The sequence below is a fragment of the Rhinoraja longicauda genome, chromosome 8 (genome assembly GCF_053455715.1).
Source record: "Rhinoraja longicauda isolate Sanriku21f chromosome 8, sRhiLon1.1, whole genome shotgun sequence".
NCBI lineage: Eukaryota > Metazoa > Chordata > Chondrichthyes > Rajiformes > Arhynchobatidae > Rhinoraja > Rhinoraja longicauda.
In genome coordinates, this window is record NC_135960.1 from 12,136,354 (window position 1) to 12,154,583 (window position 18,230).

At 42.8% G+C, this 18,230-nt stretch overlaps 1 protein-coding gene across 1 annotated transcript in view; it reads left to right on the plus strand.

Moving 5' to 3' along the window:
• The window catches only part of gli2a (GLI family zinc finger 2a), a 425,818-nt gene that overhangs the window by 51,853 nt on the left and 355,735 nt on the right, over window positions 1–18,230 (plus strand). Inside the window, exon 2 of the mRNA XM_078403330.1 lies at window positions 14,035–14,093. The gene's annotated coding sequence lies outside the window, so the exon portion shown is untranslated. The remainder of the gene's footprint in view (window positions 1–14,034; window positions 14,094–18,230) is intronic.

Sequence of the window (18,230 nt, forward strand, 5' to 3'; positions counted from 1 at the left end):
AGCCATAATCAGGCACTCTGGCGGAAGCTACCAGTGGTGCACAAAAGATCTTTTATTAGCAGCACAGGTGGAAACAACTCTGGCTCACCACAGTTCTTTCCTGCCTTCTTGCTTGTATTTTATGATACACTGATCACTTGTAGTTTAGAAACTCTAACAACTTGGCCCAATTTTGAATGATATTTGTAGGAATTTTCCTTTCAACTTAGCCAATTCAATTAAATTTGGATACAAAGTTCTGGAGTAACTGGAGTCAGGCAGCATCTCTGGAGAATGTGGGATAGGTGACGTTTTTGGTCGGGACCTTTCTTCAGATTCGTATCCTATGTTCTGGAGCGACTAGGCTTGTATACACTGGAATTTAGAAGGATGAGAGGAGATCTTATCGAAACGTATAAGATTATTAAGGGGTTGGACAAGTTAGAGGCAGGAAACATGTTCCCAATGTTGGGGGAGTCCAGAACAAGGGGCCACAGTTTAAGAATAAGGGGTAGGCCATTCAGTCAGAGAGTTGTGAATCTGTGGAATTCTCTGCCTCAGAAGGCAGTGGAGGCCAATTCTCTGAATGCATTCAAGAGAGAGCTGGATAGTGCTCTTAAGGATAGCGGAGTCAGGGGGTATGGGGAGAAGGCAGGAACGGGGTACTGATTGAGAATGATCAGCCATGATCACATTGAATGGCGGTGCTGGCTCGAAGGGCCGAATGGCCTCCTCCTGCACCTATTGTCTATTGTCTATTGTTCTCCAGTGCTGAGTTACTACATAATTTTGTGTCTTTTGTTTTGTAAACCAACATCTGCAGTTCCGTGAGTCTCAATTAAATTTGGCTTTAGGATCTGGACCAATGAGTTTAAAGCAGTATTGGTCATGTTGATATGAATGCATTAAAAGAAAAAAAAATACAGATGCAGGGAAATTAAAATAATAATCAAACATGGAGAAAATAGTTGTGCAGAATGCATGCAGGGAGAGAAATGTGGGGAGAAGACAAGAGAATGGGGTTGAGAGGGAAAATATAGATCAGCCATGATTGAATAACGGAGTTGACTCGATGATGGGCTGGATGGCCTATTTCTGCTCCTATGAACAAAGTTAATGTTCCAAGTCGATGAGCTTTCAAACCAAGCAAAAATAAACTTTTGGAGGAATTCAGTGGAAAAAAATGTTGATGTTCCAGGTCGGGACCTTTCAACATGTTTTGAGTTACAGCAATAAGGGAAGGTTGAGTGAACAATGGAAATATTTATAAGAGCTAGCGATGGAAACCGTGATGGTACCGGAGGTGTAGGAAGGAACTGCAGATGCTGGTTTATGTCGAAGATAGACACAAAATGCTGGAGTAACTCAGTGGGACAGGCAGCATCTCTGGAGAGAAGGAATGGGTGACGTTTTGGGTCGAGATCCTTCCTTCTATCACCCTTTTCTTCTATCTAGAGATACTGCCTGTCCAGCTGAGTTACTCCAGCGTTTCGCGACTACCAGCTGAGAGAGGGTTCCGAAGGCTTGTTAATTGCAGATGATCCACCTGGAGGAGGTTCCAGTGGGAAGATTAATGGGGTCAGAATGGAGAGAATAAATAGCAATGCTGGAAAGAGAGATACAGAATATCACATTAGTGGGCCTGGGGTCGAACAGAGGCCATCTCAGGTAAGGATAGCAGCCATCCTTATCTGAAGTATGTCAATGAAAACACTTAAGTCTTTGGGATAATTAATTGATTAATCAATTATGGATACTTGTTTTCTTTAATTAAATAAAAATGTCCAGATTTAGACACAAAATGCTGGAGTAACTCAGTGGGCAGGCAGCATCTCTGGGCAGAAGGAATTAGTTTGTTTTACATTTCTTGTCAGTTTTCCCCAATGCCCGAGCGAAAATCGATTTCCTCTCTCTTGCCACTAGCATTTCGGGTTGAGACCCTTCTTCAGTCTGAAATGTCCAGATTCCACGATCATATTGAATGGCGGTGCTGGCTCAAAGGGCCGAATGGCCTACTCCTGCATCTTTTTATTCTATGCTTTTCTATTTGTTTGGTTACATGAGTCTATTTCCCAGCTGCAATGGGAGAATTGGAACTTGCATCCCCAAATCACAGAGCTTTAGGTGGCCACCCATATAATTTATCCGTAATGCTTCTCTTTACCCGAGGTATCAAAAGTTTTGCCCAGAAATTGGCATGTAAGTCAATAGCACTACACTCTCAATATAGTTGAGTATATGCATTGTACTTGATTTAATGCATTGTACTTTATCTCCCAAATTCATTCTATTGATGCTAAAGGAGTGACGTTTCAATGCTGTTTACAATGCTCTGGTCTGGTCTAACAATGTAGCATGTTTAGTGCTACCAATTGGGGATAAATGTCTTGGTTACAATGTCTCGAATGGAGCTTTGTCGAGAGAAAAAATCTGGCAAAAAAAAGTTAAGACTGGGAATAATTGGAGGTTGGAAATGGAGCCTCCATTGTGATCTCGCCAGACCTGCCATAGGGTGACAAATAACTCCTGGTCCTAGGTTCACTCATTACCTCCTCGGTAGTTTGTTTTACATTTCTGTCAGTTTTCCCCAATGCCCGAGCGAAAATTGATTTCCTCTCTCTTGCCACTAGCATTGTTGTTAAAAGAGGCCGGTGTAGCCAAACCCACATGAACGCTACCTCTGAATGCATTGGTTTGCAGTCTTATTCACATTCAGTAAAAGAGAAATCTAATAACTTCGGAGGAGAGAAACAAGGCAAAACTCTACGATACATCTTTGACTTCCTCCTCGATCCTATTCCAATCGGTTCAAGAATTTGAGGAGGTCAATAAAAGTTTAGATGGGGAGAATCAGGGATGTGGTGTTTTCGGATTTTAAGAAAGGATTTGATAAGGTCTTGCACAAAATTCTGAAATGGATGGTTCTCTGTTGACATAAATTGAGAATTAGAATGGGAAGAAATAGATTCACTTTGGCAGGGTTGGCTCATGTGGAGTCATGCACATCAGTTCTTGAGCCCTAACTATTCACATTCTATTTCAAAGATTAGGTTCAGAGGGTGAAATGTCACCTTTCCAAGTTTGCTGGTGATGCTAAATTAGGTGGGAATTGTAAGGAGGATGTAAAGAGGGTTCTCAGGGGTCAAGGACAAGCTGAGTGAGTAAGTGAGAACATGGGAGGTGGAATATAACATGGGAACATTTCAAAGAATGGAACAGGAAAGCAGAGTATCTATTAAATGGTGAGAGAAAGGGTAGTGTTGATTTCATGATTGTACACGTTGATGAAGATCAACATGCAGGTGAACTACATCAATTAGGAGGAAAACATTATTACGTTGAATAATGAAGATGATGATACTTTATTGTCACTTGGTGTAAAGTATCAAATATCGGAATGGTCAGCAAATTAGACTTGATGTACAATGGTTACTTAATCTAGAATCATCCATATCATATGTACTCTCACTGTCCAATCTACACGACCTCAACGGCGGACCAGGCGGACGAAGTTATCTTGAACACAACAGCTGCGAAGGCAGATGAAGGCTGCGACAGATCTATCAGCTCCAATCGTCTTGGTTCCCTTGCCATTGGAATTAGTTGATTGATTTGTGAAGGACCGTGTGCTTCTTTTAAAAAAAAAAAAAAAAATTTTTTTTTTTAATCAAAAATATTTATTCAAATATTAAAATAATATATACAATATAATAAAACCAAAACAGAACCCACCACCAGAATACTATACAAACAAATATACCAATTGAAACTATTATACAATTATATTACAATCCCCATCCATGATACATCCAATCCCCCGCGGTGCCCAGCGGTCCCGGAAATCCTCCAGGGTACCCGTGGACAGTGCGTAGTCCCTCTCCAACACCACCTGGGCGCGGATGTAACCCCGGAAAAGGGGTAGGCAGCCGGCTCAGGCAGAGCCCTCTTCCGCCTGGCGCCGTGAGTCGCGGACGGCCAGTTTGGCCAGACCGTGTGCTTCTTGGAGTGAAACATCAAGCACACGTCAAGCAAACACACGCACAGGCGTCTTTGTTCTGTGAGCAGCGCAAAACTTCACTCCAGACTTTCGGCGATGGGGGAAGGGTGACGGGAGCGGGCTACGTGAAGACTAGAAGCTCCTCATCAAGAACCGGCACGGATGCGGTGAATACTTGATTCAATCGCTACGACGGAACGTAGACCATCATCCTCGACCTCGAGGGATAGCCACGACGACTCTCACTGTATAAGAAAATAACTGCAGATGCTGATACAAATCGAAGGTATTTATTCACAAAATGCTGGAGTAACTCAGCAGGTCAGGCAGCATCTCGGGAGAGAAGGAATGGGTGACGTTTCGGGTCGAGACCCTTCTTCAGACTGATGTCAGGGGGGCGGGACAAAGGAAGGATATAGGTGGAGACAGGAAGATAGAGGGAGAACTGGGAAGGAGGAGGGGAAGGGAGGGACAGAGGAACTATCTAAAGTTGGAGAAGTCGATGTTCATACCACTGGGCTGCAAACTGCCCAGGCGAAATATGAGGTGCTGTTCCTCCAATTTACGGTGAGCCTCACTATGGCACTGGAGGAGGCCCATGACAGAAAGGTCAGACTGGGAATGGGAGGGGGAGTTGAAGTGCTCGGCCACCGGGAGATCAGTTTGGTCAATGCGGACCGAGCGCAGGTGTTCAGCGAAGCGATCGCCGAGCCTGCGCTTGGTTTCGCCGATGTAAATATGTTGACATCTAGAGCAGCGGATGCAATAGATGAGGTTGGAGGAGGTGCAGACTCTCACTGTATGGTGAGTCATTGAGTTGCAACCAGCTTTGAACCCAGGCTTCTCCTGAGCTGGTTCATCAGGTGATGGTGGAAATGTTAGTTCCCCTCTCTGTGCAGTGGGGAGAGAATCAGGATGTTTACCCTCCATCACTACCTAAATGCTAACATGAGGCATGAACAAGATCTATTCACTTCTTGCGAAAGCAAGCCAATCAAAGAAGCATTTTTTTTTTTTTTGTAACTGCACTAACAGGAGTGCAAATAACACTAATGCCAAAACACATAAACCAAGGTATAGAGCACTCTGTAAGGTTTAGTTTCTAGGAGAAGTATGTACCCTTTTCCCTCTCAGTCAATGGTTTCAATGAAGCCAAGTCTAAGAGCAGGTAAAGCCACTGGAAGATTCGAATGTCAAAGACATTTTCTGCCTCGACTCGGTTCTTGAACGTCATGGGCTCACAGTATCAAAATGCTGCTAATTCAGTATTAAATTGGTGATTTTATTTAGCAAGGCAGTTTGGGAATACAAAATAGCCAGACTGGTGCAGCTAAGGGCAAGGTTATCGAGTTGAGGTAAAGGACCAAATATTTAAAAAAACATTTTGCAACATCTAACTTCAAAAAAGCTGAATGTGCAAGATAGGGGGCAGGTGTTTGTTTGCCTAAAACCAATATCCTAATTTTGATGAGCGCAAAATTAATCAATAGAAATGCAAAAAGATTCGGTATCTGAAATGGTTGACACATGGGAAGATAAATGTAGAAAGGAACTGCAAATGCTGGTTCACACCAAAGATAGACATGAAGGGTCTCGACCCAAAATGTCACCTTTTCCTTTTCTCCAGAGATGCTGCCTGACCCGCTAAGTTACTCCAGCTTTTTGTGTTTGCTGAATATTAAGACAACATTCCTAAATATCAGGTTTCCATCCTCGGCAAATTCTACCTGTAGTTCCTGCATTTTGTCACTTTTCAAGAAAAAATGTATAATATTGCCACGGATAAAAAAAATCTCATGACCATCCTTTTTTTGTACTTGCAAAGATAAGTTCTTAAAAAAAAGAATTCCTGACGAACAAGCGCTAGGAAGGAACTGCAAATGTTGGTTTAATCCGAAGATAGACACAAAAAGCTGGAGTAACTCAGTGGGACAGGCAGCATCTCTGGAGAGAAGGAATGGGTGACGTTTCGAGTTGAGACCTTTCTTCAGAGATGCTGCGTGTCCCCCTGAGTTACTCCAACATTTTGTGTCTACCTTCGATTTAAACCAGTATCTGCAGTTCTTTCCTACACAGAGATACAATGTAATCAGGGACAGTCAGACTGGTCGGCGAACTGGGAAGGGGGAGGGATGAAGACAGAGGGAAAGCAAGGGTTACTTGAAGTTGGAGAAGTCAATATACCACTGGGGAGTAAGTTGCCCAGGCAAAATATGAGGTGCTGTTTCTCCAATTTGTGCTAGGCCTCACTCTGACAATGGAGGAGGCCCAGGACAGAAAGGTCAGTGTGGGAATGGGAGGGGGAGTTAAAGTGTTTAGCAACTGGGAGATCAGGTAGGTTTGGGCGGACTGAGCGGAGGTATTCAGCGAAACGATCGCCAAGACTGCCCTTGGTCTTGTCGATATATAATAGTCCACACCTGGAACAGCGGATACAGTAGATGAGGTTGGAGAAGATGCAAGTGAACCTCTGCCTCACCTGAAAAGACTGTCAGGGTCCTTGGATGGAGTTGAGGAAGGAGGTACCAGCCTACAAACCTGCATGTCTTTAGAGTGTGGGGGGAAACTGGTGCTCCCCGAGAATACCCACGCAGATCACGGGAAGAAAGTACAAACTCCATACAGAAAGCACCCATGGTGAGGATCGAACCCGGGTCTCTGACACTGTAAGGCAGCAACTCCACTACTTCGCCATTGTACGTAAAATAAATTGATCATCATACGTAATGCTTGGTACTTCAAGGAAAATACATAAGGAATCGTTGTAGCCTTAAATCGGAGAAGGACCTGACATTCATTTGCATTCAGTAAAGAAATATTTGGTCCACAGTGCAGCATCAAAAGCTTATCTTTGCTCTGTAACACACAGTGCAATGCTTGTGCACTTCGTATCTTAAGAAGTCATTCCAAACAATAGATATTTCAATTCTTGCTATATTGGCAGTCGGGCAGTCAGCCCACAGCATTCAATGGTATTCTGATCATTTTCCAACATATCAGCATGTTGTCCATTGATACAATAGTAAAACCCATAAAGAAAGAGGCAACCATGAAGTTTACAGTGGAGAGAATGTTCTGCCACTCTTAATATTATAGACAATAGGTGCAGGAGTAGGCCATTCGGCCCTTCGAGCCAGCATCGCCATTCACCATGATCATGGCTGATCGTGCACAATCAGTACCCCGTTCCTGCCTTCTCCCCATATCCCTTGACTCCGTTATCATTAAGAGCTCTACCTAACTCTCTTGAAAGCATCCAGAGAATTGGCCTCCACTGCCTTCTGAGGCAGAGAGTTCCACAGCTTCACAACTCTCTGAGTGAATTTTTTTTTCCTCATCTCCGTTCTAAATGGCTTACCTTATTGAGGCAGAAGCGCAGTAATTTAATAATTCACGCAGGAAGGGTTGAAGACCAGTTATTACTTAATTCAGTGGTTTGCGAGTCGCAGTTAAGTAATAGAATTATTCCATGTAACCGTGCACCTGACAGAATGGAGCAGGGGCATAAGTTCTGTTACCAATGCAGGATCTAATGACCCTTCCAATTCTTCGATATTAATTTGGCATTCCCCCAGTGAGTGTGTCCTCTCAAGATCTGAAACAAGCAAATAAGGCATGGATTATTGCAGCGAGAACCAGGTTGGAAGAAAAGGGGGGCTGTTGCATGATATATGGCCTCTGCTATTCTAATTAATTTATGTTTTGTTTTAATCCCTGAAGGGCGGTGGAAATCCTATAATACAGGCAGAGTGTTGCAGGAATCTCTTTTCGCAAGAGAAAGAAATAAAAATATTTTCTTTTGGATGATTGTATGAATGAAGTTATTCAGGAACTCTGCAGCAGTCTAACCTCAATGAACTTGAAGCCTTAAACCAGCTGTGGCTCATCAGTCACCAAACAGGCTGGCCCCACAATTGAGGAAGTGCTGTCAACCGTGGGCATGTTTAATAACTTGACTAGGGCTCTTTTAGTTGGTGGGGGTGGGATGGATCGCTCTGCAATGGTTATCATCTTCCCTCTATTGTTTGCAGTTTATACTGTAGCAATCAACACCATTTTTCTTTGATAGACACAAAAAGCTGGAGTAACTCAGCGGGCGGGACAGGCAGCATCTCTGGAGAAAAGGAATGGGTGACGTTTCGAGTCGAGGCCCTTCTTCAGGCTGAAAGCCACGGGAAAGGGAAACGGGAGATATAGACGATGATGCAGAGAGATATAGAACAATGAATGAAAGATATACAAAAAAGTAACGATGGTAAAGGAAACAGGCTATTGTTAGCTGTTTGCCTGGTGCGAAAGAGAAGCTGGTGTGACTTGGGTGGGGGAGGCATGGAGTTCGAGGGAATGGAGGAGTTATGAAGTTGGAGAAATTAATATTCATACCACTGGGTTGTAAGGTGCCCAAATGAAATATGAGAAGCTGTTCCTCCAATTTGCGTTTAGCCTCAATTTGGCAATGGAGGAGGCCTAGGACAGAAAGATCAGTATGGGAATGGAAAGGAGAATTAAAGTGTTTAGCAACCGGGAGATTGCTTTGCTATGGTCACTGATATCCCAAGATGATCGCAACTTTAAGTCATCCACCGAGATACAGATGCTGCTGTTGCAAGTATTTTGCAGAACCCGTCAGTTAACAATGAAGATAGACACAAAAAGCTGGAGTAACTCAGTGGATCAGGCAGCATTTCGGGAGAAAAGGAATGGGTGACATTTCAGGTCGAGACCCTTCTTCTGAGGTTCCTTCCTATCCAATAACAATGAAAAAGTGGATTAAAACTAAAATTGTAAATCCTTTACCTCACAATTCAATGCAACAAACAGTTCACATCTGCATCAAACAGAACTGTAATATGGTTGCAGAGTATAAAGCTTACTTCCAAGTCTAAGTTTCCTTCAGATGTATTATTCATGTGAAAACATATTTGTTTCTACTTTTAAAAAGGTCAAGCAGAGAAGTGGCTGCTTTTGTTTTTTCAAGTTATTTCTAAACATTAGAAATATGCATTTATCCTTGGACTGCACGTTATTGAAATCACAATAATAATCAAATGACCTCAGATAGTAACATGGGAATCTAGGAACAGAAAAAAATAAACCATTCGGCCATTCATCTTTGCCCCTCATTCAATGTGATCATGGCTGATCTGCCCAAGGCCTCTTCCTGTGCCAGGAAACTGTAATTCTTTTTTGTGCACAATCCGCAGGCATTGCCACTTTCATTTCACTGCACATCGTGTATGTGTATGTGACAAATAAACTTCACTTGACTTCCTATTGCCTTCAATTCCATGATAGACAATAGACAATAGGTGCAGGAGTAGGCCATTCGGCCCTTCGAGCCAGCACCACCATTCAATGTGATCATGGCTGATCATTCTCAATCAGTACCCCGTTCCTGCCTTCTCCCCATACCCCCTGATTCATCTTTCCTTAAGAGCTCTATCTAGCTCTCTCTTGAATGCATTCAGAGACTTGGCCTCCACTGCCTTCTGAGGCAGTGAATTCCACAGATTTACAACTCTCTGACTGAAAAAGTTTTTCCTCATCTCCGTTCTAAATGGCCTACCCCTTATTCTTAAGCTGTGGCCCCTAGTTCTGGACTCCCCCAACATTGGGAACATGTTTCCTGCCTCTAACGTGTCCAATCCCTTAATAATCTTATATCTTTCAAAGAATTATCTATTTCCTCTTTAAATGCTCCCAAAGATTAAGATTACGAGGATGTTGCCAGGACTCGAGGGTCTGAGCTATAGAGAGAGGTTGAGTAGACTGGGACTCTACTCCTTGGAGCGCAGGAGAATGAGGGGTGATCTTATAGAGGTGTATAAAATCATGAGAGGAATGGATCAGGTAGACGCACAGTCTCTTGCCCAGAGTAGGGGAATGGAGAACCAGAGGACATGGGTTTAAATAAAGGGGAAAAGATTTAATAGAATCTGAGGGGTTGCCAGAGGAGGTAGTTCAGGCAGGGACAATTGCAATGTTTAAGAAACAAATAGACAGGTACATGGATACCTTGAAACGCAAGCAGGTGGGACAAGTATAGATGGGACTTGTTGGCCGGTGTGGGCCAGTTTGGCCGAAGAACATATTTCCATGTTGTATGACTCTATGATCAGAAGTATCTGGGTATAGAATTCCATAGATTCACCATCCTCTGTGAGAAGTTGTTCCTACCCACACCTCAGCACCTCCTAGTCTTGTACCTATATCCCCAGGTTCATGACTCTCCCACAAATGGAAGCATTTTGACACCTATCCTGTCCCGATCTTCAAGGATCTAAAAAGTTTCAATAAGATTACTCCCCATTCTTCTAAATTCCAAAGAATGGTATAAATGGAATTTCTGTAGAAATAAGGAACTGCAGGTGCCGTTTTACAAAAGAAGACACAGTGTGCTCAGCGGGTCAGGCAGCATCTCAGGAGAACATGGATAGGCGACGTTTCATGTTGGGACCCTTCTTCAGACCGATTAAAGAAGTGTAATTTCGTTAACTGCTTGTGATAGAGTGACCTTCTCATTCCAAGAATTAGCTTAGTGAATTTCTTTTGGACCTGCTTCCAATGCCAGTATGTGTCGGAAAAGAAACTGCAGATGCTGGTTTAAATCGAAGGTAGACACAAAATGCTGGAGTAACTCAGCGGGTCAGGCAGCATCTCAGGAGAGAAGGAATGGGTGACGTTTCGGGTCGAGACCCTTCTTCAGACTGTCTGAAGAAGGGTCTCGGGCCGAAACATCACCCATTCCTTCTCTCCTGAGATGCTGCCTGACCAACTGTGTTACTCCAGCATTTTGTGTCCAATGCCAGTATGTTCTTTTGCAAATAAGGGGTCTAATGTTGTACACAATACTTCAGACATGGACTCAACAGTACCTGTACTGTTGTAATAATACTTCCCTGTTTTCTAAACTCCAACCCTCTCACAATACAAGCCAATAAGTTGTTTATCTTCATGATGATCTTTTCCCAAAAACCTTTTGTCATTTGTGTACACAAGCACCTGGATCCCTCTGTACTTTGGTCATCTGTGAGCAAGTTTGGGCCACAGATCTGAGGAAGGACATACTGGCATTGGAGAGGGTCCAGAGGAGGTTTACAAGAATGTTCCCAGGAATGGTTATGTTAGCATATGAAGAGGAGGAATTTTTTTTGGCGGAGGGCGGTGAATTGGTGGAAAATTCATTGCCACAGAAGGCTGTGGAGGTCATGTAAATGGATATTTTTAAGGCAGAGATTGATAGATTCTTGATTAGTAAAAGAGTGTCAGGGGTTATGGGGAGAAGGCAGGAGAATGGGGTTGACAGAGAAAGATAGGTCAGCCATGATTACATGATGGAGTAGACTTGATGGGCCGAATAGCCTAATTTTGCTTCTCCAACATATGAATTTATCTGCAATCTTTCACCATTTTGATAATACTGTGCCTTTAGGTTCCTCTTACCAAAGTACAAAACCTCATATCGTCCTATATTAAACTCCATTTGCCAAATTTTTGCCCACTCAGTCAACTTATTTATATTAATCCTAATATCCTAACTACAACATGCCCTCCCACCCATTTTCTTTTTATTGGCAAACTTTACAGTCTACACTCACCTTACTTTCCTAAATTAGTATAAATGTGGCTTTTAAAGCACTTGGGAAAACATGCTTTATTGACTCAAGACATTTTTTAGGGTATTTACAAGGAATGAACTACATTCAAAGTAAGATCCCTTTTGCAATGTATAAATTATACTCGGGGAACTGAATTTTTGGTCTTAATCGATAATAGTGGTACAATCACTCAAAGATCCATCTAGAACTTTTTTCTCTGAAAACGGAAATACTTTGTTGGCAATATATTTTATAGCATTTCTTGTTTGATCATTCGACTTTCTGGGCATAGAATTTTGATCAACTGGGATTGTGCACATAGAGAATATGCTTGTCGATAATGCAACTGGGGAACTGTGTAAGTTGACGGGGAAAATGCCAGAGTTATAAAGATCTGAGAGGCAGTGGAAGTCATTTAATGTGCAGCTTTTATTGTTGCATAACCAATCTTGAGGCAATTGCGGCTAAATATATTTGCTTGAAGGTCTTTTTAATAAAAAGAAGTGCCCAGTGATAATAGACAATAGGTGCAGGAGGAGGCCATTCGACCCTTCGAGCCAGCACCGCCATTCAATGTGATCATGGCTGATCATTCTCAATCAGAATAACCAAATAGACAATAACCAAAAGAAATGTCAAAGGACACTGAGTGCTGGAGCAACTTAGTGGGTCAGGCAGCACCCCTGGAGAACATGGACAGGGGACGTTCTCCAGAGTATCCATGTTCTCCAGAGATTCTCCCTGACCTGCTGAGTTACACCAGCACTTTTTGTGTATTAACCAGCATCCACAGTCCTTTGTTTCTACAAAAGAATGCTAAATGTAACCAATATTTGTAAATGGGGGGTGGGGGGGAGGTTGGGGAGGGGGGGGGGGTCAGGGGAGTGGGGGGGGGGGCAACAATTACAGTCACGTGCAAATCCAATACATGTGACCCCTACGTAATGGCCATTGGGGGGGGGGTCACAGAAATTTGCCTTTGCAAAATTTGCAGATCACCACCCAAAAATCTATAGTTTGGAATAAAATGTCAGAATTTTCTTACAGAAGCCGTATGAAAACTAAATCTTTTATCTTGATTGCCTTTTCTTGATGCATATGCAGATGACAGGGCTTCACATTGCAGAAAACTGCGATACAAGGAGGTTAACTCAGGCCAAGTGTGAGCCGTACAGTGAGGTACGGGTACAATGCAAATGTACCATTTTACCAAAGCCAATTAGCCTACAAACCTGTACGTCGTTGGAGTGTGGGGGGAAACCGGAGCACCCGGAGAAAACCCACAAGGTCACAGGGAGAATGTGCAAACTCTGTATGGACAGCACCCGTAGCATCGCACCGGTAGTCTGGACCGAACCTGGGTCTCTGGAGCTGTAAAGGCAACAACTCTACCGCTGTGCCACCATGCCTCCCCTAAATGTTGTTACCAATCCACACTGATTGAGGTCTGCCGATGAGGAAGTTAAAAATCCAGTTGCAAAGTTAGCTTCAGAGACCCGGGTCTTGAAGCTCAGTGACAAGTTTGGAGAGGACGGCTCTGTTTAAAGGCGAGCTGTAGTTGATGAACAGCAGCGTGGTGTGTGTGTGTTCCTGTTGTCCAGATGGTCCAGAGTTGAGTGCAGAACCAGTAAGATTGCATCTGCTGTTGTTGACCTGTTGTGGTGATGGGCTGCAATTCTATAGAATGTACTTTATGTGTTGTACAGATAAAGAGTCATTTTCTGCTATAAAATGGTTACATCTGCAGTGAAAACATTGGTAGACTTGCTTCCATTGCAGCATTACATATTATTAATATAATCCATTGTATATGAATTTCTTTGAGATACTGGATGTTATCTAAGTACACAAGCCTTCAATCTACCAACGCCTTATTTGTGAGGATTTTTTTTCAAATGGCATAATTTTACTTCAAAATATTTTGTATGTAAAGTACAATATTATTTGGTGATGCGTTGTTGTTGAGCTCAAAGTGATTAGAGAGTAGGTGGCAAACTAACTTTTACATTTTACAACTAAACTAACAGAATGATGGAAGAACATTTTTATTGCTGCAGAGATCTGTGTGGCTTGCGGGATCCTAATAACAATTCTCCACGCATTAAAAATCTGCAATAAGGTAGTTGTTTGCAATCGACAGAGGTGCGATCTTAGAAATGGATAGGGTAGATTAAATTTGCACCTATTGCAGATTAGAATTAATGCAAAGACCAAGTTTTGTTTTTATTATTAAAAACGCTAAGTGTGATTTACTTGTAATTCCTGGGGGTGTTAACAATATGATTTTGACAAACAGAGGCAGAAACACCTAGACTGATAACGTCCTGTCCTGAATTTCTGATTTAATCGGCTGCATATTAAAATTCTGTGGTTCCATTATCCCTGTAATTGCCAATGTTAAAGCACTATTGCTGCCATTATAGATTTCATTAATTGCGCTTTTGAATTTTCTGTTGGCAGATGATATCAAATACACCCCGATAAGGTGAAGAAGGCAGAGGGTCCCTATTGAAAGAGAGGTGAGTTAAATCAGAATCTGTTTCCACTACTTTTTTTATTATAGCTCATTTATTCAGATAGCAATTGTTTTTCCTGCCTTTTGATGTGTTTGAAATTTGTGGTACACTGTTGGAATTATGCTTTGTTAATTATGGCTCTTGCTACAACAATGGTTCTCCAACAATATTATCAAGTTTGTGACTGAAGTACCTACACCTTTGGTACTTAATAAGTCACTGGGGCATCTGCAGTAATGAGACTGAATCAAGTATGATGATTTCTTCTCTGTAACAATTTTGATATGAATAGGACAGGCACAAAACCTATGCGACTGAACACATGGAAAGGACATGTTTGGAGGGATATGGGCCAAACACAGGCAGGTGGGACTAGTGTAGCTGGGACATGTTGGCTGGTGTGGGCAAGTTGGGCCGAAGGGCCTGTTTCCACGCTATATCACTCTATGGCTGGAGTTGAAGTATCTGCACGCTCTTTTCCAGTGCAAAGATAGAATACAGTAATGGAGCTATCCTTTAATGAATCAGTAAACTCTCAACTATTGTCAGTGCCTGGTACAACGATGTATCAAACATCATATTGCATGATGTGCTAACTTACATTTAGATGCACCAAACTAATGAAAGAAGTATTTATGGTAACATATTTGGAAATAAATTTGTAAGTAGATGTGTTTGTGTTAAAGATTAATTTCTTTCTAACATGGGGCTGGATTTGAAAAGGAAGCATTTGAATCCTGCCTGATAGTTCGATTATATTCAAATCCTGTGAGAGCATCATTAGTGTTGACATACAGTAGAACATTTTAAATGTCACAAGTGCTGCAGTTGTACAGGGCCTTGGTGAGACCGCACCTGGAGTATTGTGTGCAGTTTTGGTCTCCTAACCTGAGGAAAGACGTTCTTGCCTTAGAGGGAGTACAGAGAAGGTTCACCAGATTGATCCCTGGGATGGCGGGACTTTCATATGAGGAAAGACTGGATAGACTGGGCTTGTACTCGCTGGAATTTAGAAGACTGAGGGGGGATCTTATAGAAACATATAAAATTCTTAAGGGGTTGGAGAGGCTAGATGCGGGAAGATTGTTCCCGATGTTGGGGGAGTCCAGAACCAGGGGTCACAGCTTAAGGATAAGGGGGAAGTCTTTTAGGACCGAGATGAGAAAACATTTCTTCACACAGAGAGTGGTGAGTCTATGGAATTCTCTGCCACAGAAGGTAGTTGAGGCCAGTTCATTGGCTATATTTAAGAGGGAGTTAGATGTGGCCCTTTTTGCTAAAGGGATCAGGGGGTATGGAGAGAAGGCAGGTACAGGCTACTGAGCTGGATGATCAGCCATGATCATATTGAATGGCGGTGCAGGCTTGAAGGGCCGAATGGCCTACTCCTGCACCTATTTTCTATGTTTCTATGTTTCTAGTAGAATTAGGCCATTTGGCCCATGAAGTCTACTCCACCATTCAATCATGGCTGATCTATCTCTCCCTCCTAACCCCATTCTCCTGCCTTCTCCCCATAACCTCTGACACCTGTACTAATCAAGAATCTATCCATCTCTGCCTTAAAAATATCCACTGACTTGGCCTCCACAGCCTTCTGTGGCAAAGAATTCTACAAATTCCTCTGACTGAAGAAATTTCTCGTTATCTCCTTCCTAAAAGAACATCCTTTAATTCTGAGGCTATGACCTCAACTCCTAGACTCGCCCACTAGTGGAAACATCCTCTCCACATACCTCATTTCCAAATAACAGGAGAAGCTCAGTGAGTAACTATGGACTGGGTTGGGAATGGACTGGCCGGATAGTGCTGTTACTGTGAAACTCCATCGATCCAGGTTCGATTCTGACCCGGGGTACAGTCTGTGTTGAGACTGCAGATTCTCTCTCTGACTTTAGTTTAGTTTAATAACTAAACTACATGGTTGAACCTGCATGCTCCAGCGTCCTTCCACATCCCGAGAAAATCTTCTGGCAGGCTGCATTCAATGTCAAGGAGGGTTTGAGAGGTGTGTAAGATACAAAGGTTTATAGGGAAATAAGTGGGATTGACAGAAAAAATGTTCTAAGAGCTGGAATAGAGTCGAAGGGCCAAATAGCTTCCTTCTCAAAATGCACGAATCATTGCTTCTTAATTCCCTAGCCAAGATGGTGCCTGACCCACTGTGTTACTCCAGCACTTCAAGACTCCAGCATCTGCAGTAACTTGTGTCTCCAGCTTCCTTCTCTGTTGTGACAAAAACATAAGTTCTAACAAATGAGAAATGTACTGGGACTCGGAGTGGTCCATCAGGAGAGTCAAGTGGAAGTCACTGTGGTATAAACAGTCTTGCATGATCTCTTGCATTAGTTTCTCAGCTGAATCGTGTGAAGAGCCTTAAATAGACAATAGACAATAGACAATAGGTGCAGGAGTAGGCCATTCGGCCCTTCGAGCCAGCACCGCCATTCAATGCGATCATGGCTGATCACTCTCAATCAGTACCCCGTTCCTGCCTTCTCCCCATACCCCCTCACTCCGCTATCCTTAAGAGCTCAATCCAGCTCTCTCTTGAAAGCATCCAACGAACTGGCCTCCACTGCCTTCTGAGGCAGAGAATTCCACACCTTCACCACCCTCTGACTGAAAAAGTTCTTCCTCATCTCCGTTCTAAATGGCCTACCCCTTATTCTTAAACTGTGGCCCCTTGTTCTGGACTCCCCCAACATTGGGAACATGTTATCTGCCTCTAATGTGTCCAATCCCCTAATTATCTATGTAGCAGATTGCCCCTGACGAGCTTCAGTGAAGTGTTGTCCGACTAAATCTGACACTGGGCCACGTAATTGGTCTGATGACCAAAAGTTGGCTCGTTCAAGGGGTTTGAAAGAGTGTTTAAGAGAGGACAGCTGCCACCAGGGAAATTTAGAAAGGTGATTCCAGATTTTAAGTATTTGACATCTGACTGGATTTTTAAAAAAATCAAAATTCTACTATTCTCTGCCAATGTTGACGATGGAAGCAGATATTCTCACTACATTTAAAATGACCATCAAAGCATAGTAGGCCGTGGACCAAGTACTGGAAATTGGGATTAATAAAGATGGGCAGACACAAAGTTCTGGAGTAACTCAACGGGTCAGGCAGCATTTCTGGAGAATAAGGATGGGTGACGTTTTGTTTCGGGTCCCTTCATCAGACCTTCTTTATATTCTTCTTTATTTGTTCGATATAAACCAGCATCTGCAGTTCCTTTCTGCACACTTTATATAGATGGATCCTTGATGGCCAACAGGGGCATGATGGGCCAAATGGTCTGCTCTGTGCTCTATGCCTTTTATGGGTCTCTTGCTTTATAACTCAATATTGCAGGTGAATTCTACACCCACATAGAATTTCAAGACTGTGAGGCATTTATTTGTGCAGAGCTTGACTATTTAAGAGTCTAAGGGGATATTAGACAATAGACAATAGGTGCAGGAGTAGGCCATTCGGCCCTTCGAGCCAGTACCGCCATTCAATGTGATCATGGCTGATCATTCTTAATCAGTACCCCGTTCCTGCCTTCTCCCCATACCCCCTGACTCTGCTATCCTTAAGAGCTCTATCTAGCTCTCTCTTGAATGCATTCAGAGAATTGGCCTCCACTGCCTTCTGAGGCAGAGAATTCCACAGATTCACAACTCTCTGACTGAAAAAGTTTTTCCTCATCTCCGTTCTAAATGGCCTACCCCTTATTCTTAAACTGTGGCCCTTTGTTCTGGACTCCCCCAACATTGGGAACATGTTTCCTGCCTCTAACGTGTCCAACCCCTTAATAATCTTATACGTTTCGATATTAAAAAGGGGTTTCCAATGAAATCTTCTGAATGTGTCCGGATTCCTTCATTAAGGAGATGACCCGTTACAAAGGATGTTCCCAATGTAGGGCACTTTGAAGTTGCAGAGTGGGATTAGGAATCATGCTTATTCCCAGGATTTGCCAAACCTTCTGTCATGCGCAAAGCCGACAGCAAAGAGAATGAATCAACGGCATCAATAAACAAACATCCTATTTCTCCAGCTCAGTCTTCTGCGATCAATACATTTCAAATCCCTAACCCTATTTAGATTCTGACATCTGGCCTGGTTGCATTCTTCACACGAACCTGAGGGTTGATT